Source organism: Anas platyrhynchos, chromosome 6 (assembly GCF_047663525.1).
Source record: "Anas platyrhynchos isolate ZD024472 breed Pekin duck chromosome 6, IASCAAS_PekinDuck_T2T, whole genome shotgun sequence".
NCBI lineage: Eukaryota > Metazoa > Chordata > Aves > Anseriformes > Anatidae > Anas > Anas platyrhynchos.
The window spans coordinates 24,060,521-24,087,666 of record NC_092592.1 but is presented as its reverse complement, the minus strand read 5'-3'; the positions used below and the strand labels follow the sequence as shown (position 1 = coordinate 24,087,666).

At 41.8% G+C, this 27,146-nt stretch overlaps 1 long non-coding RNA gene across 3 annotated transcripts in view; it reads right to left on the bottom strand.

Moving 5' to 3' along the window:
* Nucleotides 1-25,696, bottom strand: part of LOC106015168 (uncharacterized) — a 31,528-nt gene extending 5,832 nt beyond the window's left edge. For 2 of the 3 annotated variants that reach the window (XR_001186997.5, XR_002399342.4), the window contains exons 1-4: nucleotides 25,583-25,696; nucleotides 2,364-2,486; nucleotides 1,554-1,607; nucleotides 1,157-1,254 (exon numbers count right to left, since the gene is read on the bottom strand). This is a non-coding gene — a long non-coding RNA (uncharacterized lncRNA). Of the gene's footprint in view, nucleotides 1-271; nucleotides 915-1,156; nucleotides 1,255-1,553; nucleotides 1,608-2,363; nucleotides 2,487-25,582 lie in introns of those variants that run through there. The other variant, XR_001186998.5, reaches the window with a different exon arrangement.
* Nucleotides 25,697-27,146: the final 1,450 nt, after the last annotated feature.

The window sequence follows — 27,146 nt, the reverse complement described above, 5'->3', positions numbered from 1 at the left end:
CATACAATTACTCCTAACTGAGCTTCACTGGGCTTCCAAAGGACATGCTTTATCATCACGATGTCAGTAAGGCAATACAGTGCATTAAAATGTTATCTAGTGAATGGCATTTCTTATTGTAGAAAGAGACATCAGTAGATATCCATCTTAGTTCTCAAAAAAAAAAAAAAAAAAAAAAAAAAAAAAACAAAACAAAACAAGAAACACAACCTTAGAAATGAAGTCAGGTTCAAGTATTTCCATTCACATAAATAACAGAATGAGGATTCAATCTCTTTAAAGACTTTTAGTTTTATTTTACACTGTACTATTCATTAGAAAAAGGACCAAAGCAAACTTTCCAGAAGCACTTCTGTGGTTCTGCAGCAGCTCTGATCTGGATATACATGTCTGTAGTATATGATCCTCCCTTTAGTTTATGCAGAGACAAGTGCCTGATTCACACAAAGCTGCAGGCTGTATGGTGAAAATATTCCAACCCACTTTCATGCTTACCTGATGTACCTGGGGTAGAAATAGGCTTTTGGTAAAGAACTTGCACTCAAACACAACAGCAAGAGCAAGTCGAGTGAGTGGATGAGTAATAGCACTTAAAGTATTTCTCCAGTTTTTCAGCAGGACTTCTGGTTGTTTTTATCATGTGAACAAATTGGCTTACTACACAAACTTGGAATTTTAGGTGTGAAGTCACACGATACATATAATGCTGAACATAGTAGGTGAGACAGCCCAGCTAGTACCTGAACCATTGCATTACAGGCTCACACGGTATTTTCAGCACCACACCTAACAAACCAGCTCCTGGTGATCAGAACATTTCTAGCCCAAGAAAGCAAGCAATATGGTTCCAGCAGCAAAGGAAGGTGGGACTGCAGTGCAGGAACACACACTCCTAAGATCTTGGGCTGGCTCATCTATATAATTAGGAAAATCTACATGATTATTTTGCATAGGTAGAGGAACTGTATTTTTGCAGTTTAGGTTAACTGAGTTAATTAGCATTTCAACACTGTATGAAAGCAAGCTGGCTCTGAACACGCTCAGATGCTGACCCCAAGACCTATATGAAACTTCAGTGGAGATTTGCTGCTTCATGTTGTAACTTATGCCTCCACTACAAGACACAACCTGAGCAGATGTTTTGATGAACACTCACATTTTACTTCAGAATCCTCCAGACAGCATAGGATCTATGAAGACAATGCATACACTGACACACTGGTCCATAGAGACAGTTCTTCAAAAGATCTTATTCTATGGAGGGAAAGGCAGTGGTAGAGATGAACTGAAGAAAGACATTTTAACATTTTGGAACTCTAAGGCCTGCCTTACAGAGAAACACATCCTATATAATCTAGCTTGACTAGAGATTATAGTTGATATACTATTAATTGTCTGAACCTACAGATAGTTTATGATGCTCTTACTGGTATACTTGTTAGTAAAAAAAAAAAAAAAAAAGACTCAGTATGAATGCATTTCTTAGATAAGTTTCTTTTCCTCTTCCTTCCAAGGACTACTCTTCTCCCTCCTCTCCCTCCTACCCTACTTACCTACTTTCATCTTTTTCCTCCCCAGAGGAAATGAGTTACTGAACCTGGAGAGCTCTGCAACGAAGCAGAAACAAGTCATAGATGTTTCCTCTGGATAGATTTGTAGTATGATTCATGTAGGAACTACAGTACCCAGGGTATACTGGTGCAACTTTTTATGCTGGTGCAGATCACTTTTGAACTAACTCAATCATATTTCCAAGCAAATGCATATTTTTATTGAAAACTAAATGGGGACCTCATCCACAAGAGAATTTTGTTCTGGAAACATTTATACACAGATGATAGACAGGCTTGTATGACACTAAGACGGCATGTTTGCTCTAAATTAGAATCTGTAATGTTAATTATGGCATAATACCAACACTTGCAGGCCACTTCCAGCTTTACATCTCCCCTTCTCATCTTTCCTTTTGTCATTTCTCCTAGCTGTAGCTCTTGCTTGCTCCCCCCACCTCCTTTTCTTTGCCTCCTTCCCAGCTGCCACAGCAGAGCAGAGTGGCAACAGCAGAGTTCAAGCTGCAAGGCAGCTGGTGAAGATGCTCTGTCATCCCTGCACTGACACTGCAGTGCTGTGCAGTGTGCTCTGAGCTACTGCATATCTGCAAAGAGTGACATACCACATTTGCATACATGCCAGGATTTTGTATAGACTCAGAAGAGCTCACTCTTTTCCACTGAAGTGAGCTTAGGTGGGTGATGCTCAGAATGTGCAGTTCTTTAACTGTGGAATCATTCACTACCAGCTTTTACAGCTTTTTGCACCACATCTGCTAACACTACTGCCTGGGCTGTACAAACGTGATTCACCTGGGTGCAGCACTCCTGGAGGACCTCAGCTTAGGTGGGCTTTGCTGCATACTGCTGCAGCTTCATGAAGGGGAGGCAGTGCATTTGTGAGTACTTGCATTGGTAGGCAGATTAGATCTGCTGCTGGAAGAAGAGAGAAAAACAAAGGTTAAGCAATCTGTAATATCAGTCAAAGGAGCAAATTACAGTATTCTGTTCTCTTCATTCCTTGCTTCCAAATTAGCTGCTATCTCAGTGCTAATGCTTAATTGTCTCAAAGTTTACAATATATACTGGTTGAATTAAAGTCAATAATTCAATATTTTTTATTTTATGAAATACTCTCTACCTTACAAGCAATACACATACTATGAGTTTTGTATTTCCTGAGGATAACTCTCACCAGCTGCTCAGGTATGTGGAAACAGTCAGTTGGAAAGTTTTTGCGTTCAGAGAAGGGTTAACATAGTGCCAAGCTCCAGGAGTAATGTAAGTGGGCACTCATTATAAAGGTAGCACTGTCACAACAATTATGCTTTGTGTTTTTAGCAGACAGGCTGTACTAGTTGCCATGGGTTTGTTTCTCTGACGGCCTCCTCTCCCAGGGAAACAGAATCCCCAGCAAGAATCAGTGACTGCTATAATTGCTGAGAGCAGAAACAAATGCGCATTCAGGAACTATCTAATAATAACCTTTACCCTCCTTGCCCCCATCCCATCCATTTTCTATGTTTTGAACTGTTACATCAGCTACATGGAAGCCTCAAAGTAATCAGATGAGTCTGAAACCCGAGCAGAACAGATGAAATTATTTCAGTCCCTCCCCACCAGCAGGGACCTTGATCTGTCTGTGGCAATTACATTATGGTTTAAAAGCAAACTTTTTTCAACTGAACATAAACATTGCACAAAATATACATTGGACTCCGAGTAACCCAGAAATAGCAGGGTATTAATGCAGACAAGAATTTTACTGCTCTCATACACAGGGTATTTGTAACTTTCTTATCACATTTGAATTATTATTCTCTCATCTCCAAATGGCAGTCTGCCAGATGCCTCTATCTCTTGAACTGCTCCTTTGTATGCTAGATCCAATACAAGCATCAGCATGCATTAATATTTCTATTTTTGCACTGAGCAGCAGCTCATAAAATGACAAATATGCTAGCACAAAAACAGAATTTAATCGAGGATGCTGATGATCGAAATCACATTTTTCCTGGTGAGAAGTTAAGAGATTTTGATGAAATCTAAATGGAGTAAAGTTCTTTGTTATGTGAAGCTTTGGGGATTCAGATGAACACTGATTGGAGTTTGCCCTTTTCTCTTAATATGAGATATTTACTCTCTCTAGCAGGATTCATCTTCCTTTCTTGCTAGAGGAGATTATGCTCTGGAGATTTGGTACATTCCCTAGCTCCCCACTCCACTCTGGTGATTTTTATCTCAAGTTCATGTACAAATAGTTTTCTATCATTATTCCACAATGAAACATTCAGATTTGGCACTTAGGTCTCCTTTGAGATGGGATGATGCAAGTCCATGCACCTTTTAAAAATAGAAAAACTCCTTCATTTATACATTAGCTCAAGCATGTCATACTGCAAAGGACTTGCTTGTAGTTCTGGAAAGTTTTCCCCCACAACGTTTTTCTGTTTTCATTGAAACCATAAGTCAGGATTCAAATCCTTCTTTTCCTAGTTTTACCCTTTGTTATGCAGCATCAGAGCTCACAGTATAACCTACATCAAGTGTTGCTCTTGATTCTGCCTGCACAACAAGAAGCATTTCAAAGGGCATGTGGAAATGGTATATTTTATACTGCTTACTGTAATGGAGCTAAGAGGATGAAAGGCAGTAGACAGCAATCAAGCAAAGCAAGATTTTCACAGGAATAGGTGTTTTAGTATGTTTAAGTATTGGATCCTCTTACTTCATTTTAAGTGATCACTAGCAGGGTTATATTATTAAAACTGGCCAGGTATTTGGGTACAGAATAACTTAATTTCTAAATATAAGAAATCAGTGTTTCAAACAATTATTTTCTTTTAAATCATGAGTCACAGCAGGTGAAACAACAATATTCATTCTTGCTGCTCTCAACAAAAGCTGCGATTGTCAGGCAGGACTGACAAGCTCTAATTGAAAGTGTGGTTGGCTCTGCTTGGGAAGATCCACCCAGAGAACAACACAAATTTTAAAAGGACTTGTCCAAACTGAAGTCTAAACATAGCCTCAGAAACTATGCATGTACAATTATATACATAATAAGATAAACAATTAAAATAAAAATTAAAATAAATACTGTATGTACAAATACACACATGAAGTAATAGCAACAGCCTCATACTTCCCCCTGCCCTGACCTATCTGTCCTTACCAAGATGCTACTAGGAAGCAGCTGGTATTTAGCATTATGAACATTAACTTCAGATTGTGGATTGTTAAAGACAAATGCAGTCTAATTAAAGAAAGTGGACATTAAAAGACACTTGTCTATGTGACTATTTAGGGGGTGAGCTACCTAATTGCATAAGAAGCAGGCTGGAGTTTATTGGTCCGAATAGCTTGCTCATGTTCATCCTCTCCACTTTCTAGATGGACTTTGCCAATATCAGAGCTCCCCCTTTTCCTCTTATAGTGGATTTCAGGAAGGGACACTTATTGCTAGTAGTAGGCAGACAGTCACACAATCTGCTGTAAGTTCCAAAGAATAACTTCAAGAAAATGTTTCTTACCACAGCAAAAACGATAACCACCATTTACCAGAAGGCAACTTGTATCTTTGGGAGTTGTCCTGTGTCCAGAACATGTACCACTGCCATCTACAGGAATATTAAGGTGTGAATCAGAGAAAAGTTTGGGATCTGTAGCTAAGTACAGAGTCACACCGTTGCTTCTGACTATAATATTAAGTCAGACACTTGCGGCCCTGATTTTGAGGCAATGCCAGAAAATACTGTTACCACTCCAGAGACCTTAGTCATCATCACACAGGAGAGAAGGGTATTACTCATAAGAGTCAGTTCATGTCATTTACTTTCCAGGTAGCTCAGATCCTGCTGGTAAGGAAATTTCCTCTCCATTGAGCAGAGGTAACTGAAGCACTGGAGAAGTGAGTTGTCTGTGCTGCAGAAGATAGCTGCTAACCAAATAGCTCGACTCCCAGGGAGTCACCTTACTTCCCCGTAGGACTGTTCTTTCTCATCACCGCTGGTTACTCTGATGAGCTTGGTTTATGGCCACTTCATAGAATCATAAAGGTTGGAAAAAACCTCCAAGATTATCTGGTCCAACCATCACCCAACTACCAACGTCACCCACTAAACTATGTCCCTAAACAACAGGTCCAACCTTTCCTTGAATACCACCAGGGACAGTAATGCCACCACTTCCCTGGACAACCCGTTCCAATGCCTGACTGCTCTTTCTGAGACGAAATATCTCCTTGTTTCCAACCTAAACCTTCCCTGGCGCAGCTTGAGGCCATTTCCTCTAGTCCTATCACTAAGTTATCCATGAGAAGAGATCGACCCCCAGCTCCCCACACTGTCCTTTCAAATAGCTGTAGAGAGCCATAAGGTCTCCTGAGCCTCCTCTTCTCCAGAGGAAACAACCCCAGTTCCCTCAGCCACTCCTCACAGGACTTGTGTTCCAGGCCCTTCGCCAGCTTCGTAGCCCTTCTCTGGAGATGCTCCAGGGCCTCGATGTCCTTCTTATAGTGAGAAGCCCAAAGCAAAACACAGTACTCAAGGTGCAACCTCACCAAAGCAGAGTACAGGGGGACGATCACCTCCCTGGTCCTGCTGGCTACACTATTCCTGATAAGCCAAGATGCCTTCTTGGCTATCTGGGCACACTGCCAGCTCAAATTCAGACAAGCATTGACCAACACCCCCAGATCTTTTTCCTCTGCACAGCTTTCCAGCTACTCCAAGCCTGTAGTGGTGCATGGGGTTGTTGTGGCCAAAGTGTGGGACCCAGCACTTTGCCATGTTGAACCTCATCTCATTGACCTCTGCCCATCGATCAGTCCTGTCCAGGTCCCTCTGCAGGGCCTTTCTACCCTCCAGCAGATACACATCATGATTTGAAGCTCCTGATGACTACATTGGAAGTCATATCATGTGCTCTTAAAAACTGATGTCTGAAACGCATCTCAAATTTTTAAAAGTTTCAAAATGTGGCCCGTGAGAACAAAACCATACCAGCGTCTGGTCTATGCAGTTTGTAGGCTCACACAGAGAGCCTTGAATCACACCTCAGTTATGATCTGGCTTGGTTCTGTTGTCTTTAGCTCTCTGGACACATCTCCCATCTCCACAAAGGTGAATCCCAGTTCTATATGGAGTTTTCTGCCAGCCTCAAGATTTGAAATCTTCCTCAAATATGAAAATAGAAAGGGGAAAACCCAAATCCAACTACAAGGTTTCTTCTGGAACCCAGAAAGTGCTGAACTTGCTGATCAATATTGTTTAAGACAATTTTGATCACTGCTGTGATGAATAAGAAACAAAGTTTCACTCAAACTTGAGGTAGTGAAAGTAAAACTGTAATTAATTTCAGGAGAGCACAGGCAGTCAAGTCAGACTGTTCTTCAGGTTTAGAAGAGAAAAGACTGAATAAGGCTTTGACTCATCTGTCATTTATGCTGCCTTAATATACGTGGACTACAGAACTCCTTATGAGAGCATCTCAGACTAAAGAGGAATTCTCAAAGCTCATTATATGGTACTTGCAAATGAGTTGAAGTGCTAAGTCTTTGATTTCTGGAGTTGCCAAATGCTGGCTCAAATCCCGACCCCCTAGCACACGCCTGCATAACTAGGACATACAATGAGCAAACCAACAGCAGAGAGTTTTTCCTCCTTAGAGTTCAGGGCAACAACAGAGCCACTTTGCACTTAACCATTTAGTAATTGCATTTGTAATAATTCTGACATCTTTTCTCCACTGCAGCAGAAAACATGATTACTTATCCACAGCATCCTACCCTTTTCTTCTTCTAGTGCAATGGACCTGAGCACAAATCAGTGCCTATAGGGCTCTGCCTGGATCTTCAGAGAGAGGGCCAGATTTGAGAAGCTGTACAGCATACTGCATCCATCTGAAAAAGTTAACTTTTCATTGTCTTATTTTTGCCTCTGATTTAAGGAGTCTCCAAACCCATAGTATTGTAGCAGTGAAACTACAACACCAACAGCCCAATCCCAACTAGTGTTTATTGCACCACTGGACAGGAAAGACATAGAAAGGGCAGGAGCTTTTCAACAGTAGCATGTTTTCCAGCCAGGCAAAAGCCTGGACAAGTACCTAAGCTGTGTATCACAGGGCCAGTGAAGAGGCAGTTTTCACATATCTTGAAATTTGGGGATAAAAAAAATAAAAAGCAGAAAAATGCTAGCTAACATTGTTATTCCATTCTTTTTACCATTGAAGAGTGGGTGGAGAGGAGAGGGAGAAAAAGCACTTTCATTTGGAAATGCCTTTCCAGTGTGATGTCATCTGAACACAGAGGATTAAATCCTCTGCTAACGTAGACTGACAAATCAATCGCCTTAAAGCATTGTAGCTGCATTAAATCTGCCCAGAGCTTCTTCAGTCTTCTTTTGGTCATCAGATAATGTATCACTAGTTTTGGCATCACTAAGACTTCTACATTTCATTCCCAGAAGGCAAAACTGCCATGAAGTTACACAACTGAATAGACATCCTCCATGTGATTTGTGTCTCTGATCACTGAGCACCATCTTCATTAGCCTTGTCAGATTGAGCTGCCATAAAACACAATAGTTGAGTCAAATTTTATAATTATGCAATTAAAATAAGGATGGAAATCTTCCACTGTCTCAACAGAAATCAGTTTAAGGTAATAGCTCTAGAGGTTGATTTTTTTTCCCCCTAATGATACATCTCAATTACATGTTTCTTCTATTTTTATTTATTTTAAGCTAAGTAGGCCTGTACTGTGTGGGCTGTTTACAGAGTGCTGGTAGAAACATCAATGCTGTGTCTGATCACTATGGTAGGAACAGACTGGATAGAAAGGGGCTTATATATCTCACATCCCAGAGGAACTGGCAATTTGCAGCCCAAGAGGACAGAAATCATCCTTTTAATAAAGCTCTGCAGTACATTCTGCAGGCACCACATGGGACATGCACCAACACTGGCTTTCAACAGGAGTGGTAGAGAGAGCACCAGCAAGCATATCGATAGGGTTGAAGAATACAGCCTCCTGTTTTGTGGAGAGAGAGTGGTCTAGATTCCTACCTGTGATGCTATCCTTATTTATTTGAACTGATCAGGCCTAATTTACTCCTTCAATTCACAAAGGAGGAGCTACACACTCCCCAAAAGTAAATCACTATCCATTTTGTGGCTGTTTTCTGGATTGGTAATTACATGTTGAAGAAAAACAAGCCTTTCATGAATTATACATACTTATTGGTTTGATTTCAAAAGCTCTTGATGTTGAGAGTAGAAGTAATCTAATTAGTCTTTTGTACAACAAACCTTTCCTTTCTTCTAATGAGGATGGTGCATTTTAATTATTGTGTTACCAAAGCTAAGCCACAAATTAAATAAAACCTGATGCAGTTGTTTGGCAACATGGACATATTTCCATATAGCATCAGCTCATTAATGGTTAAGTTGGGTGAACATATTCTGCAGGCTCCTTTGGGATTTCTTGTCTCTCTTCCACAGCCAGAGGCATGAAAAAAGTGCTTTTTTGTTGAGTAGGACAGAAAGCATCCAGGAGACTTCATGCACTCACAGGATATTACCATAGACTTGTCTCCAAATGACCTTTGTTTTGCAGTTCGTTAGAAGGAAAAATGTGGTGATGTATCAGATTGATCTTCATGATGCTAGAGACATCTGTCTTGCCTGTGAAGAAGGATACATGTTTCCAGATACTACTGTGGTTACAAAGAGGTTGATATTATCTCACTAACCTTTGACTGTAGTTCTTGCACCTTTTTCTGAGGTAAGTAGTTCACTATAGTAGTTGATTGCCAGTTTTTTCCTCCCTTAAACACAGGAAAACAAAAAGCTACCCTCCCCTTATAGCTAATACTTTCATGGCATCTCATTTTTTTCTTTGAAGTCATAATGTATTGTAGTCTAAAAATACAGATTTTGTTTCTGCTGCCCACAGTAGAATGCATCTTGTATCATCTTTGGCCTGGACATTCCCCTGCGTTCCTGGTACAGTGCAACTTGAGTTTTGTTTCCCAGCACTAAGTAGAAAGAAAAATAGGTTGGCTGTTGATCATTTGAAGTGCAACTCTTATCATGGAGGCCTGGGGGCTATTATTTCATAAGAATTAGGAACCTGTGAAGCTAGAGGCTGGCCTAGCAAGAGATAAGAGCTGTATTATAAGTTTACAAGTCTAGATCATGGATTTCAAAACATCTTGCTCAGAGGCCTAAACTTGGAAGGATTTTACACAGTTTGCAGAGCCCAGCTGAAGAAAGCTGTGTTTTGGGTTTAGTGGATTAGGAACACTGTGGATGCAGGACAGATTCCCATTCCCAGAAGGACCAGAGCAGGCAGAGGAGATTGCAGCTTAGCATGCAACTGGGTATACTGTGAGCAGGTAACTTAAGGGCTGATGATCCCAGAATTTGAGAAAGAACAACAGTGGAATTAAGGGTTGGTTTGAATATCCATACTGCTTTGCGGCAGTTCCATATAGCATCTTAGCATTCATCCTCTTTAACATTGTTTGTAAGCCTCAGCTGAAGGGCTTTCATAAAGTATCAAGTGTGTTTTAAAGCTTTAAGATAAATCTAAACAAACAAGAAAACATGCAAAGCTTTTATGGTCTTCATATAAAAATCTGTTTAAAATTTTTTTTCTTTAGCCATACTTTTTTTTTCCTCAAGTGCTAAAATATTCTGATGTGATAATATAATTCACAGTATTCCCAACTAAAATTCTGTGAGAGCTCAAGTTGTGATTTTAACCTTCATTCTGAATGAAGAAAGCTAAAAATGTAAGTATTTTAATGAATCCATCAAATCAAATACTCCACATCTACAATTAAGCATTGAAGAAAGTGTGTAGTTTTCTCACATTATCTTCTTTTACTGTCATTATCACAATACAAGAAGAAAAATAATTGAATCACTCCATTTACAAATTTGGCAGCAACACCAATGAATGCACAAAGCCTTACTGTTAAAGTTAGCTCTGATTAAAGCAACCATTTTCACCACAGACTACATACACAAACTCACACACTTCTGTTGCCCTAGAAGCACCATGAGAAGTGCTTTCTGAAGCACGCAGCTAGTGGGCTGAGACTGTTACAAGGATGTCATGGATGTGAGAGTTGGGGACCGAGGGCTGTGCAACTCCCACAAGGTACTGAATATGGCTGAGCCACCCCATGAGGTCTGGGAGATGCTAGACTGATTCCTGGGCACTGAAACTCCAGTGAATCAGTATGACCTTAACCTGTTTGAGACAGAGCAAGAAAACCAGAGGAGGACTCAATATGCTTGATCCTGATGTCACTCAGGTCCAGAATCAATGCAAACTCAAAGCACAAAGAGATCTGATTTGTTTGAATGACATCTTAGGCAAGTCACTGTTCAACAGGATGGCTTGATCTGCTACAGAGATGGGCACAAATGACATGGAGATGCCAGGGAGATGTGTTGCTCTTAGCGCAACACTGTTTTTGGCTTTTGTCACTCACTTGTTGAGGTTTGAAATAGGCATTTTTGTCTCTGCTGCTTTGTACCACAGGCTTAAGGAGAGATGGATTTGCAGTGTTACAGGGACCTCCTCACCCCCCTTTTGAACCTTTCCATCAAACCTCTCACTTTAGCAGCAGCTGGCGGCTGTTTGGCACCTGGACACTGCCACCCCTTCTCCTGGGCATCCTGGCAGCTCATATCCCTCAGTATCACCCATCCACACACCTGCAGAGGAAATCCCCTCTCCTGCGGCAGGGCCCAGCTTTCTCCTGTGTTTGTGCAGCACCTGGCACAATGGAACCAGAGCAGAAAAATCCACTCCATGAGCAAAAATGCCAGCCTTGTCCAAGAGAATTGGAGCCTCCCGGGGCTAGGCTTTCAGTATGCAAGCTAAATAGCTAGCTAAATCTTCAATCAAGTAGGAACACTAGAGGATATTTGAAATGATCATCCTTTGGACAAAGATTAGCACACATCCTGTTCAAAGACCTACTTCTGACTAGAATTGTGCAGCTAAATTTGGGCTTAAATATAATACATTGAATATTTTGTTGAAAGATACTTCCCTTGGGAAGATGAAACAGGTAGCCTTCAGGAATTTAGTTCAGATTTAGCACATAATGATGGCCAAGGAGGGAAAATGGGAAAGTCAATATTTTATTTTAGCAATTATATGACATTTGTTTTGAAAACTGCCAAATTGTAAGGAGATCTCTTCCTTATATAAAAAGGAGACAAATCAAGAGAATTTCACTTTGAGTCAACCCAACAGCTCTTTGATATTCCAGTTTAGCCACTGATCCCAAAGCCCCTGATTATTTAGGCATCTCTAATTGCAACCTACTCCCTTGGCTTATTTCTAGAAGCAGAGCTTTCAGAAGCTTTTGTTGATGCTCAGAGGGGAATGGCTCATAGGCTCAATTATAGGAGAAACTGCATCAATTAAAGGAGAAAAATCTCAGTGTGCAATTTAAGAATGTAAATTTAAGTTATCCAAGGTGTAGAACCTATTTCAGCTGCATGAACCTTCAGGAGACCAAGTATTCCTGCATTGCCAGCAACATTTGTATAGCTGAATAAAGGATAAAAGTTTGAGTAATCACTTCATCAGCAATAGAAGAACTCTCCAAGTGGGGTTGGTACCACTCAAAAAAAAAAAAAAAGAAAATGGTCATTAAGGTCCTGGTGATCTCAAAAAAAGTCACTAAGGTCTTGGTGAGGGGGCATTTTTGCTCATAGCCCAAGTTTCACTGGCAGAAACAAAACCATCAAGAAACTGTATGAAAACCTATACCATTATAATCCCATCCCTTCAGAATTAAGATGATAATTTAATAAATCCAAAGTTATTGGTTTGTCTGAATTTTTACCCTCTCAACTTAATGAAGTCTACTTGTAAAAAACATGCACTTGAACAAGTGTAAAGATGCAAGAATTTTATTCAAATACAGTTTTGGAGTAGCAAAAGCTGCCTAACATTGAAACAATTTGAGCCCAAATAATCCATCAGTCGCTAAGAAGAAATGATGCTGGTGCTGTATAACATTAGTTTCGTGCTGTCTAACTTCAGCTTGGTTTTAAAAACCTTAAGTAGGATGAATAGGCATTATTCTGACTTTAAAAAACAATGAAGATACTTTTGACAGCTGATTCAGGTACTGTTCTCACCCCAACTTGAAGGACTAGCAAGGAGTTGACGATAATTCAGTTATGCTGTAGATGAGGCACCTGTTGAACATGTAATTTCATTGCAGTTTTGTATCTCCTGACCCTAATCAGGTTTGTTAACAGCAATAAACAGACATTATTTATCACCAAAGAAAAGTATACCTTTATTGGTCCAACAGCAGCTAAGTGCAGTGAGTATGACAATATTCAGACAAAGAAAAAAATCAAAGCCTTGGAATGAATACATTATCCTGTTTTTACTTTTACCTCTTACAAAATTTTTCACTTGTGCCTCTACTATTGGACTGTGGAAGAATGAAAGTAGTTTGATTTTGAAAACAATGGGGAAAAATACTTGCAAGTATCAGATATAAAAAAAAACTAAAGTGGCCATTACTGAAGTCTGCTGTTTAAATCTTCCCCCTCCTACCACCAGGAAAAAAAAAAAAAAAAACCAACAAAAAAACTGAGCACACACTTGCATGTTTTAACTCTTTTTCCTGTACTCTCAGCTGTATCAGCTAGAGCTTGGGAGAGCAAATCTGTTACTTTGAGGTGGCAGACTTCCCAATTTTTGCTGAAACTAGTATGATTTGAATGATTACCATTACCTTTCCCTTCACAACATTTGGTTTTGGGGAGGAGAGAGGGGGAAATCAATTGAGCTTCTGTTAAAAAATTTAAGAAATTAGCTGAAGTATTCCTCTTCTCCCCCCCCCCCCCCTTCTCTTTATACCTCAGGTTCAAAGATGAAAAAATACATGACATGACAACACAAGCTATATTTCATATTAGGTATTACCAACGGATGAATTCCCTGCTGTCAAAAACAAGCAACGCTTTGCATCATCTTTCCCAATGAAACTACCCATGATTACAGTTTTTGTATTTTTTCTACCCAGATTCCAAAATATTTATTTCAAGTCATTGTTTTGGTGCACATTCCTGACCTTAAATGGAGATACTAGGATAGCTGCAGAAAGACGAGAACAATACAGAAGTGAAAGTAAGTAGTAGCAAGCTTCAGCATCAAAATGACTGCTGACAGAAGCCTGTTTTGCCTCTTCCCTCTAGCTTCAGTTTCAGGGGGTGTCAACACAAGGCTACAATGCTGTAACACACTCTAAAGTGAGTTTACAGACACGTCACTTTCAGGGCTCACTGCTGGGTTAGTTCTCTCCTCCAGCCAGTTCTCTCCTCCAGCCAGAGCCGGTTTTTTTTTTTTATTTAAGCAGAGGACCTGCTGCAAGTTCCAGTTCCCCTCCAGCACCAGCCCACCTGCACTCCAAAAGTTGCTTTCTGGTACATGCCCTGCAACGTGCTGGTAAGCTTGAAACCTACTTTACTATCTTGAGCTGCTCATGAGAAGTTTGCACACCTGTCACACAACAGTGCATAGGGAAGTATTGGAGCAAAGAGACAGCATGGGACAGAAGCATATGTAGAGATGGCATTAGAGGACACTAAAAGTTTTGGAAAGACAGCATGGGAAAGTAGTAACATTGATAGAATAAGGACCATCTTCTTCAAATTGCCATTGATGTCATGGCATGAAATGGTTTTACATGACCAGGAAGAGCAGCAACCTTGCATCCTTACTGCCAGCCTAGGCCATAAACCTGCAAGCACAAGGACACAGACAACACAGCTGGAACTGAGCAAAGCCACAGTCCTTCCATGAAAGACTCTAACATCCCCGCAACTCCACCACCCTGCCTTGACACTCCAAACCAGTCACTTTTTCAAAAGCTTGGTGGAGTGCCCAGCAAGTCAGTTGTTTGTCTGGCAGCCTTTTTGTTACAGCTATTGTGGGTAGAAGGCCAGTAAATGCTGGCTTCCCAGCAGCTGAGTAACTAGCATTCAGAGGCTATAGCAGTCCTGTTGCTCTCTTGTAGGCCAGCATTGCCTGCAGGTAGTTACATTATTATCTTGGGGACTGTTGCAGTGACTGTCCACTGTGCCCTGGAAGACTCATTTCCCTTAATAAGCCCTTTCCTCTCATCCTGCATGTTGCCAAACAGCTATGTAAGAAAAATAGTCAGATCATCAGCATGAGTCCCTTAGAATAAGTTTAAATGCATAATTTCATGTTTTACTTATTGTTGAGTTTCTGGGAAAGCTGACTGCTTAAACAACACAGAGCAATATGACAAAGTGTGGTTATTTGTTTGTTCCTTTAGTACCTGAAAGCCTCAGCCAGAGCTCCTCCTACAGTGCCAAGACATTGTGTTAGAGGGCTTTACCCAGCTGTCAGCTAAGTGCTATCCCTTGGTCAAGGCAGGCATGGTCATCAGGTGTAGCAGCTTCAACTGAAAGTAAATCAGTCTGAGACCTCACAAGGATGTGTCAATGGATGGGTGCAGGAGAGACAAGGACAGAGCACAAGAAAAAAGCATTTATGGGGAAGCAGAGGGCAAAGTCCAGGGAGACATTACAAATGGTCAAAGGAGTTTTAACTAGTTTGGAGAAAAAACAAAAACATGCCTTTGAGGTGGTTCCTTAGTTTATGCTCCCTCTTCTCCACTAATGCATATAATAAAGAATGAGATAAATGTGTAGGTACAGTTGTGGCAGGAGTGGTGAAAGTGACTTGTTTTACATCTTCTATCTCAAACACTTCATTTTAGGTGTCTCCATTTTCTTTATTTTCCTACTGTAATCACTTCTTTCCTGCTCATCTCTACAAATTCCTACAGCATCTTAAGCAGAACATCTGCTTATCACTCAGCCTTTTGAGCATTTATTCAGATTTCTGATAGAAGCAGGGCTCAAAACAAGAGCCTCTTCAGTTTTATGGCCAAGTTTGAAAGGAATGTCCCCAGCTGGGGACAAATTCTGCTTTCCCTAAGAAAGGATCGTACATCACCACAGCAGATACCCAGGCACACATCAGTGGAATAAATTACTTTCCTCTTATTTCTGTACTTGCTGTAATCTCCTATTGAGAAGAACAAATGCCAAACATCACATGCAAATGGCATTAAAATGCTTCACAGTTTTGTTTTATCTCTGCAGAAGTATTTTAATTGATAGTATTAATTCCAATTGTTGATATTTTTGTATTATGTTTATTTCAATACTTTTCCTTGGCAGGAAAGGTAACTGTTGTTTGCACAGAAAGACAAAGCCATTAAAAGCTATTTATCCACACGAGCATTTATCTAGGTATCCATATGGCCCCTGGCTACATGAATGTGCTTTTATAAAACAGGATTTAGTAATCTGAAAACAGATTTAACAAGTGCCAACCAAGAGCTCCCTGAGCAAGCCTCCACACATGACAAATATGCAATTCAAAAGTAGAAACTCAGAATAAGTTTAGAGCTTTATGAGGAAAAAGACACCACTGTTTTGTTATATAAATCCTTCAACACTGGAGGAACAGAGTGGCAGGAGCAAGCTCAAAGAAAACTTCTTGGAAAGATCTAAACAGAAGAACAGCATGAAAACAGAAAAGGTAAAAAGATAAAAACTTTCTAGTCAATATTTAAGGTCTGAGGGAGTGCAGGAAAGGCATAGGTGAGATTGTGATTTCGATTTAGTTTTGAGAGAAATGGAGGTGGAAAGAAGACAACATTAAGACCCTCAGTTGTGGCAAAGATTGCAGAAGGATGAATATTTGGGTGGGTGCTGCATCAAATACACTATAGGCAGAGGGGGAAATGGAAAGCAAACAAAGGGAAATTGCCACATGTGCAGTAGCAGTACTTAAAGCTTGAGCAATAGAGGCACAAAGAGAATAAGCTTATGTTGGGTGAACTTAGAGTTATTGGAAATTTGAAAACTAGATCCTTCAGGGAAGGATTACCCTCAGGATTGTTTTAAAATGAGAGCAGAAAATGAAAAAATTGGAATAGGAGGAAAATTCTATCACCTCCTCTTTTATATCAAAGAAATAAACAGGCAGAGTAGTATGAAAAGCCAAGGAGTAAAACTTGTTTACACAAATGATAAAGTTGTCTTAAAGTAAAAAAAAAAAAAAAAAAAATCAAAACAAGATAAGAGCAGCCTCCAAACTTTTTTATGGTTTTATGATTTAATATGATCTCTTTCCATTTTGGATTAAAGATCTTTCCCAAGCTCCTACTTGCCTTGGACATTTTGATAGCTTCCTGTCATTACCATAAGAAATATTTTTTTCATCTGACCTGAAAACAAGTACTGCTTTTACTGCAATTGGAAATACTAGCATTGACCCTGAAGCACCTGATAAAGGTTAGCAGCAAGAAGTTTTACCCTGTCTTACTCAGTGGCCAACAATTTGGGACAAGCGCCTAGAAGTTTATCACAGTTGTCATTTTAATACCACAACTTATTCACATAACAAGGGAGCCTTATTACAAGATCACCAACAACTACTGCTGTAGTTGCAGGGGGTGATAATCCCCCCAGTATTTCACAGCTGAAGCCTGATGTTGGCTTCAATACCCATAACAATAAAAATTCACTGAATTGAAGGAGTCAGACTGTCAAATCAGTACAGCCTGCTGCAAAAAGCATGACCTGAAGGCAAAGTGGTGAAATTCATTCAGATGGGCATTGACTATTAGGCTGAGAAAACATATCCTGGAATTATGGACATATGTATGGTAACCTGTGTCTTCAGCCAGCTGCAGAAGGACTGTAGGTGTCCCAACCAAAGCAATACCACAAGGATCACACTGTGATGGCCTGAGCTCGCAGAGTAGACTCGGTAGCTGTGCAAGCTTACATCCACAGACAGCAGCTCTAACACATACCTATGTTCCCCCACCCATCACATCTGGTTTACTTTAGGTTACCAAAAACCCTGAAACATCATGAGATTAAAGAACAGCAGGAACAAGACAATCAACTGTTACAATGAAAGAAATGGGGAGGGACCAAATCAGTGGTGAAGATCCCAAGGTGAAGTTCCAAGTTTTCCATCTTTTCATAGCCCATTCCCTGTTTCAAATGATTCTTTGTTAATCAAGAAGATTATTCACTATATTGGGGGGCAAGTTTTTTCTTTCTTGCATCAATGAGTAGCAAGTTGACTTTTCTGGTATCTCACCTGCCCTCTCTTCTTGCTCACGTTTTAGATACCTGCTCACCATAGTTTTCACAGGTGATGTTTTCTGCTCTTCAGTTTTTCCTCTTTTACCACACTCAAAACTCATTTAGGAAAACACGGACAAGAACTTTTTTTCCAGTAAAATACAAGTAGTAAAATGCTCTGCTCACCCCATGGTAATGCTTGGAGTTATACTTCGTACATCTGATAGCCTTGACACAGATCCTTTCCACATCCACCTCTTAGAAATCTAATTTAACCTCCAAGAACAATTTCAGAGCTGAATCAACTTTTTTTTTTTTTAATTGAATATCTAAGAGGACCAAAATAGACTGCTTAATGCCCTGGTAACCAAAGTGCATTGACCCACAGAAATCTTACATTCTATTCTGTCTAGGTTCCTACATCCAGCTTATCAGCTGAGCACCTTCCAGCCTGGCATTAGAAGGCACAGCTAAAGTCTGTCACATGCTGTTTGCTTGCATTACCTCTCCGGGCACATGCAGGAGAATGCTTTATTTTGATGAACTTTCCCTGAGAACATGCATGCTACTTTGTTTAGCAGGAGGATGTGTGCTTTGTTCTTGGGATTTGTTTTGTCAAAAGCAGCAATTATTTCTAGTTTGTAAACTAGCTGAATCATTTCAGCTTCCTGGGGACAGTCACAGGAAAGATTCGTGTCCTTTAAAGACATGCAAGAGTGCTCTTGCTGACCACAGAGGCTTGACCAACAGTTCCTGAGGATATCAGTGCAGAGGACTGGAAGATAGCTTAACTGAGAGCAAGAAAAATCCCAGTTCCATGTTGGCTACAGGTACAGCTGCTCTGTGACAAAGATACAGCTGTGCCAGAGCATTCAGCAGCACAGGACAGAGCAGGAGCACACACAGCTAGGTGGGCGTCACAACAGAAGCAACACCCATGTGGGACAGCACCCAAACTAGCCAGTCTGCTGCTTGCACTCCTGCTAATAGCCCCAGTGCCTTTGGAGCCCAAGGGAACAGTCAGGCTGCACAGAGCTGCCCCACATGGAGCCCAGAACAAGTGTGGGGTGTTTGGCTGCATACATGAGGCAGGCATACTCTTATTTTGCTCTCAAGGGGTATCAGCATCTGTTCATGTTAGAAACCCACAACCCTCCTGCACAATTTCTGAAACAAAGGAGGAACTACTTGGAGTTTTGCTTGTAGAAAATGAGGGGCTGCAGAAGCATTAACAGTATAAGTGGTGGATGCAGCAAGAGGATGGCTCCCACCCTTGTAGAGCTGCTGTTCAGAGGCCTCACTTACTATGCAGTACATGAGGTTTTGTCCATGAGACGTCTGTTTAACAGGGCTGTTGCTTTACCAAATGACAAGACTGACCAGCTTCTCATCCCCAAGGCTGCTAACCAAGCTGTCACAGCATAGAAGTTCCCTGGGAAAACCTGAGCAGTTTTCCCCAGAGGCTATTAGCAAGAGCTCTTCTTCCTCTGCTGGTTGGGACCCCAGGGCTCTCCTGCTGCACTGCACTCTCCCAAGAAGCTCTGCAGACCCCAGCAGAGGCAGGAGTTCAGGGTCTCTGTCCCTAGGAAAACATCGGTAGACCTGGACTGCTCCCCAGTGCTGAGATACACAAGGATTTCAAGCTCTACTGCTAAAAATCCCCTTTCTTCCTCCACTCCTCAGCTTTCAGCATGTTTTCATCTTGCTGAGCTAATAAAGCTTTCACTTGCTAAAGTGTTTTCAGGCTGAACTGCCTGCCGCCCCCCACCTCCTCCCCAAAGCCATTGGTGCCATCTTTTACTTCACACAGCAGCACCACAGGGCACTAACTCAGTGCTTCAAAGATACCCTTCAAGGCATCTCCCTGCAGATGATTGAGTCTGAACTGCAGCTACCTGCAGGCACATCCTACAGGGGCAGATAATTAAACTACCAAGCAGTACTGTTTGGATTCAAGTACAGGCCTGCAGGATTTCCTGGCCTAAAGCCAAAGCTGGGTACGTCCTGTCAAGGATGAAAGCAGAGGTTTGTGCACTCAATAGTCAAAGATGAGGATGGATACAAGGACCGCTTGAAATTTACCTTTTGGTGGGGTAAGATGATGAAAAACACCACCATGTTGTGGTGAAATTAGCATGTCCAACAAGTACACTCAGTAGGTGAGTAATTGCACAAAATGCAGACCACCAAGCAACAGATTTACTGCTTATTCAGTGATCCCTACCTTGACCAGCTACCTTAGTATTTCTGCTGCTTATCACATCCATTTCTCCCCCACCATAATCCTTTTGCTTTTCCTTACAGGAGCCGCAGCCCTCCTCAGCACAGAAGCACCAGACCTGCCTGCAAATCTCCTAAGTGCTTCCAGTTGGCCCCACAATCATTCTGCTCCATCTACTCTGGTACCTTGTGAACAGTTTTTTGCCTGTTTGTCTCACATAAGCACATCACTAGATCATTTTTATGCAAACTCCTGCAGACATGCAATGGTTGGAGAAGGTGATATAAAAACAGCTCTGTTGAAGTGGGACAAAGAGGTCCTTTTTTCCTGATGTTACTTAACAGTTCAGTATCCCACCCTGCTACAGAGTTTTCCTCTACAAGGCCTCAAAGCAATAATTTGACTTAGAAAAAGTCTGGGATGTAGCATTTGGACAGAGCCTTCTCTTGCCATTTCTGCCACAGCCTCACCTTGTGGCCTCTGGAAAGAATTAATTTTTACTTGTTCTCATGTTCATTTGCTTTACACACGCTTTCCCAGAAAGATGGCAGAAAAGTGGGGTGAGCAGCAGAGGATGCTTTCTTTTCATATGGCATATTTAGCAAGAACCTTGGGGTAGTGAGGGTAGATCCTCCTCCTTATGCTTATTTCAGAAGCCAATATCTGACAGACCAAAGCTGTATTTAATGTTCATTTTTCCCTGCTCTAACGAAACAATTCTAAAGCCATCAACCACTTGCTACCAGTGCTGTTAAGCTGAGTCACTTTTATTACCATCCTAAAGGGTAGGTGGAAGATCACATGGCTCTTTACAGCTTCAGTAAAAGGAATTTTATCACAAGCTGCTGTTGCTTTCCCCCCCACTCTGTTCAGCACACATGCTGGCAATGACATCTGATTATTATAGATTCACAATTGGTTTCTGGAAAGGAGCTATTTTGTAACCTTGACAGACACATTGCATTTCCATGAAGAGGGTGGATGTATAGGATTAAAAAAAAGCTTCCAGCACTGGTCCTCTAATGTTGTTGATTTTAACTGGAGGTCCCTTACCCGGAGCTGCTTTCAGAGGCACCAGCAAGAGGTAAGATCTCCATCCCTGGCACTGCACATGCTCTTCTTCAGCAGCGTCTGCTGGGAAGGCAGTGAGGCAGGTCCATACCTCAAGCCCGTCTGGAGAACTGGCATCTGAGCAGAGCAGATGCAGCTGCTGGGACATCAGAGTAAACAAAGTTGTACTTCCTTCACAGTGAAGGAACAATGAGAAGGGGGTCAGAAAGCCTCAGGAAAGGACTACTTCAGGAAGAAGAGCAGGTTCCCCTTGGCAGCCACTGCATCCTGTGCCCTGCTGTTTGCACCTCTGCAGGAGCGCAAACAGGATGAGCACAAAGCAACTCTGAGCACAGGTTGCTCCCTCTGCCACTATCCACATGTGCAGTCCAGCCTGGGCCATGCACACTGACCAACTCCTGTTGGATCCAAATAGACAAGCTGTCTTTCCTTCCCTTCCATCCTGCTAATTGCACCTGCCTCTGCTCTAAGCACATGCAGGAGCCACAGCAACATCTTCAGCACAGGCAGATCACACAGCATCTGCTAGAAAGCAAGCAGTGATGCTCAGGGACAGTCCTCAACTCTGAGTAAGCCCACCAAGTCTTCCCAGTTGCCTCTCCCCCACCAGGGCTGGCTGCAGCCCTGGGTACCAGTGGGTTATCCTGGGACTAGCACCAGTCAATGGCACTCTTCCCACTCAAGGGACCAGCACTTCAGAGTCCAGTGGGAGAGGAGCACTAGGACCAGCCTCACCCTAGGAGGTGCAGAGCAGCTAAAGAGGACAGTTCATGCTGCAGGTGGCCTGCAGTGAGGTTACCAGCTTCCCCAAACCATGGATAAACCCTTGGCCACACAGATATTGGCAGAAGAGTTGGTAGATATGAAGTCTATTTGTTCTTTCTACCAGTCTCTGGCCTTCTTGGACATAAACCTGAAGTGCCTCTGGGTTGGTTGAACTACCAAGTTCAGGATTTGCCCTCCAGATGCACAGGGAAGTAGGATGAATTGGCACTGCTTCCTGACCAGCTTTCCTCAAATAGCTGCCTCCCTCAGGGCAAGGCTTGCACCAGTGCATGCAGCATTTTGGATCATCTTTTGCCTTATTATTTCAAGTTGCCAGGTCAACTCAGGCTTAAAGGATGATAACCTGATCCCAGAAAAACAGCCTGCATAATAAAAGGCTGCTTCAACCACACTGCAGCAGGCAAGGTGTCCCCAGAGCTGTGCACCTCGTATGTCAGCACCAGAGGTGAGGATGCCCAGGGCAGACAGAGTCTAGACTCTCCTGCCCTAGGGTATGTGCAAACCTGCCAAGACCATTCTGAGAGTGGTTAACCCTATTACAGCATAAGCTGAGAGTATGTGACATTCATTAGAAGAAAATAGCTTTCTTTGTTCCTAGATCTAACCCCAGAGCAGCAGTCCTGTGGGACAGCACACCATTACTGGTCTCAACAGGCAGGGCTTGCCATCCCAGCAGCACTGCCCAAAGAAAGCCAGCACCTGCTTTCTGCAGCCCTGCTCTTCCCTCTTCCCAGAGAACGATGCAGGTCTCGGATCCCTCCACAGCACAAGGGCCAGGGTTAGAGCACATGCCTTTCCAAAAGGGGGTTGCAAATCAAGGGGCCAGCTCATTCTTCAGCTGCTGCTTTACAGGCAGACCTCTGCCCACAGAGCTTGTGCAGAGCCCTCAGCTGACTTCCACCATCCCCACATAGGCATCCACTATCGAAGTACAAAAGGGATAAAAATGAGAACATCATCCCTTACCCAGTGTGCTGGGTGATTGTAAACCTCACTGTTGCTGTAGCTTGGTATGCACACACGAAAGAGACAGGACTGAGCCTTCTGGCCGGTGGGGAGAGGGTGCTGGATAGTTGCTTAAGCAAGTAAATTCTGTCAGAAATAGTGATCATTTACCAATAAAAGGTAGAAAACATGCTGAGGAAGGTGGGCTGTGCAAACATATCTGTATTTTGTGGAAGGTAGAGGAATTCCACAGCACATGGAGAGCTATTGCAGCATACAGCTCCAGTGGGAGACTCAATTTCTAACAGTTTTAGTTGTCCCAAACATTAATAAATTTAACAGATTAAACCAAATGTCTGAAATGAAGGGGTTTCCCCCATACTGAACTGCTTATTTTGAAGACACTTGTGCTGCAGTGCAGCAGAGCTGATTAGGTATCTTCTTGCTGAGGAAACGATAAAATCAGCCCAGTTACTCTTATTCATGCCACCTATAATAAGCTGAAGCAATTCCTCCCACTCCCATGCCATTCAGACAGATGCAGCCACGTGTACCCAGGTAACTACTGCTGGCATGCCAAGCTTGCTGCAGATGTTTGCTCAGGGACACATGGTGGGACCAAGTAGGGCCAACTCTTCTGAAGTGGTGTCACACCTGGATCCACAGAAGCCAGGGTGTTTGTCTGCACTTCTTCCCAAGAAAGGTCTGGCTAGAACGTCAAATGGCTGCTCTGTATGTACGTGGGGCTTTGTAAAGCAGAACAATGCAGGAACAACAGCAAAAAAGCAGCAGGAGGACAATGGAAACAAGTAAAGGAGACCTGTGCATGTAAACAGGGAAACTAAACATTTTCTCCTCCGTACACATTTCCTGCCTTGTTTCTCTGCATCCTCAAGTACTAGAGCTCTGCCTCCCTGTTTCCCAGCAGCAACAAGCCTGCCCACCAGTAATAATCACAAAACCTAGTATTTAAAAAGGCTGCCAGCTCAGCCTGTTTCCCTCCCCCAGTCAACTGAGCTGTCATTCCCCCACTCAAAGCCTGCCTCAGGTGACTGCCCTTTAGATCTTCACTAGGAACATCAGTTCACTGTGCTGCTGGAGAAGTGATCACATCAGCTTTTTATACCAGCTGCATTCACTAACACCTGACATAAACAAAGTAAAAGCCCCCCATCTCCTATTGCCAAGACTTTTTTAAAGTGTTGTCTGAAACAAAAGATGAATATAATCTTTTTTTTTTGCTTAAAGATATTATACAACGCTTCCTCCACATAGTCAATTGTGAATGTTTTCCCAGTGCCTGTGCAGTCAGTTATTTCATAAGAAGGTGCTTTATATGCTATCGGAGGCAGCATGAGTACTATCCCACATATCCTTGCTGTTGCTATGGAAATCATTCCTCTTTAAGCCAATGTGCAAATGCAGGTCTTATTGCTGAATGCAGAGGCTAAAGGTGTGCGTGAGTCAAACTGTTTGTTGTGTGTTATTCCTCTGCAGCTGAGAGATGGGAGGGGAAGAAGGATCAGTGCTGCAACAAGAGCACCTGCAACACGGCACTGGGGAGAGGTAGAAGGCTAGCGGCAGAGATAGGAAGCCACAGGAAGGCTCTGCCAGGGGACTTCAGCCAAGCACAATTTAGCTGCTCAGCTCACCTGCTCCAGGTGATACAGAAAGGTCAGGATTCAGGCACAGGAGGTGCAAAGGACAGTTCATGGCCTTTCAAAGTATTTGAGGTGAAGAAGGAAGCCACAACACACTAGCACTGATACAAGGCACATAGCATCCTGCCTTGTTTGTAGACCTGTTGCCATTCAAAGCTCAACAATAAAGTTAAGCTTTTGACAAGCGCTTTTGACTTCTTGTTGGCTGCAGAGGGTAAGAAACTAGAGATGCCCAGAGAGCATTGTGAATCCAATGAAGGAACAAGCCAAGAAAAAACACCTACAATAGTCAATTTCTTTCACATCTGCCATGCTCAGCAGCTATCTCAAGCTCTCTTCACTTTCCTTCAGACTAAAGGCTAAATACCACGGTGGATACTGGAGCACTCCCAGCCAAAACAAAGCTTAACATCAGCAGTCACTTTTCAGTAAGGGCCTCTCCAAATATAACCAACAAGAACCTGCTGCCCCCAGGACTCCATCAGGGGAGATGGAGCCTTTAGATGTGAGACCACACACAGCCAGATACAGAGCTCTTCCATGCCCCATTCAGGCACCTCTGCCTATGGGAGCTCCCATGAAAATTGCAGATTCCAGAGCTGACAAGAGCACCCTACACACATTTCCTTCAGAAATCAGCAGAGAAAGGCAGAATCATCAAACGTGGGATTTTTCCTCCTTCCCACTGAAAAAGTATTCCTGCAGAAAATTTGCAAATGGTCTATCACATAATCCAAAGGCTTCTAGTCACATCTCGTCCCTTTTTTCACTACTGCTACAAGAAGCACAGGTGTTATACCTATTCTCTCTACCTACTTACCTTCTGTCCTAGATATTAGGGAATTCTTAAAAGCACAGCAAAAGATTTAGAGTTACATATCCACAGAAATTAAGTTTTTGCATGAATTTTGTTTGGTCAGTCAGCCTTGGGGAAAAGCAGCCAGTTGAAGAACAAAACCCAATCCGTAAAAAAAATTTCATCATCTGCACAACACCACAAATCACACAAGCAATAATCACAAAGCAGAACTCCTTTGGGGCTCCATCATACATGACAATTAAATGCAAAAACAATAAATAACCTACAGCATATTTCTGTAAACAAATCCAGCAGATTTCCCTCAACCAAAACCCAAAATAAAGACAGCACTTACTTCAGTTCAGGCCTAGATACACAACCCCACAACCACCAGCAACCAGATCTATTCTCCTCTGGGTTGTATTCACATAGGTGCTTCCACCCCTCTCCTCTCCTTTTTTATTAGCTACCCACCAGGAGCCCAGCAAGCCAGTTGTCCTTGGCAGAAACACCTGTGAATTCAGCACAGCTTGCTGCCAGAGTGCAGGGGTGGCTGGGATTTAAAACAAAACGATACAGTTAATGGTGCTTTATAAAGTTTGTTTTAACTCTAAATATCAATGAGCTATAATGGGCATTTTTATGCTGCATTCAGGTTTGATCAATAGCATCCTAGCACCGTAATAAACTGTTACACCATTTTATGAAACACAATAGTATGCAAGCAGCAGAGTTTCCAATTACTTTAAGAAGATATGGTATGAATGCTAATAAATTATGTTAAATCATGCTGTCATAGAGAAGTATATTATGATTTATAAGTACCTACCATACGTAAATTATTATCACAATGCTGCAGCCCTGTGGATAGATGTCTTTGTGTCGTGGTATGAACACATATACTATGCCTCAAATGCTTCCAAACATGTGGGTGGGAGATGGAGAATACAAATGACGTAAGGAACTAAAGAGTTTTATTTCAGGAACAGCTTAGTATGCTAGAATATGTTATCATATCATATATTAGAGGTTATGGATTAGAGACTCACTTTCACTGTCTTGTTAGAAATGTTACAAAAGAAGCACAGCAGTGGAATAGTGGAGGAATAGCTAAGAGCAATGTCCAGTTTACATTTATTATAATTAATCACTGTTCCTTTTATTTTTGTATAACGTTATTCATGATGAATCCTATTGTGAGTGTCAATATATGAAATGTAATTGTAAATGGATTTCATTCCAAATTAGCATGATCTATTTAGGATAGTCATAAATACAGATAGAATGCCACCATGAAAGGGGACTGGGAAGGATCCTTCTCATGTACATGAAAGACAAAACATAGATCCCCTATAAACTTAAACTCTTAACAAGTTCCCAGATTTGCAAATACATTTAGGGTTATTTCCCAGTTGCATCATTACGTTTAACCTGCAGGTTTCTTGGAATCCAGTTCAGAAGGGCAGTTTGTCCCTAAACATCCCTTAAGAATATTTCATACTCTTTTGTAATATGTGTAAGTGAATTTAGAAATCCACATAGAATAAGTCATATATTGGTTTCATTTGTTTTCTGTGATAATTTCTTCAACAACAGAAACCTAGCCCGAAACCCAAGTCAAATATGGAGACAAAATGCTTGCAAACTTTAAGAAATACTAGGCTTTGCAGGGATTTCTTTATTATGTAATGAAAGTTTATATTAATACATGAAGAGGGAATGCATACTTAAGAAAGGCATCAGAGAAAGGGGAAGGAGTGACTGCCTGAAAGTAGGGCTTTTAGTCTTTGCTTGGGACAGACAGTGCTGTTCTGCTTTAGAAAATACTCATTCAGATATGGTGAAATTCTTCCACCTCTCATCAGCTAGGAACAACTGCACCTTAATTTCTGTGTGTGACTGCTGGGGGACACAAGTTA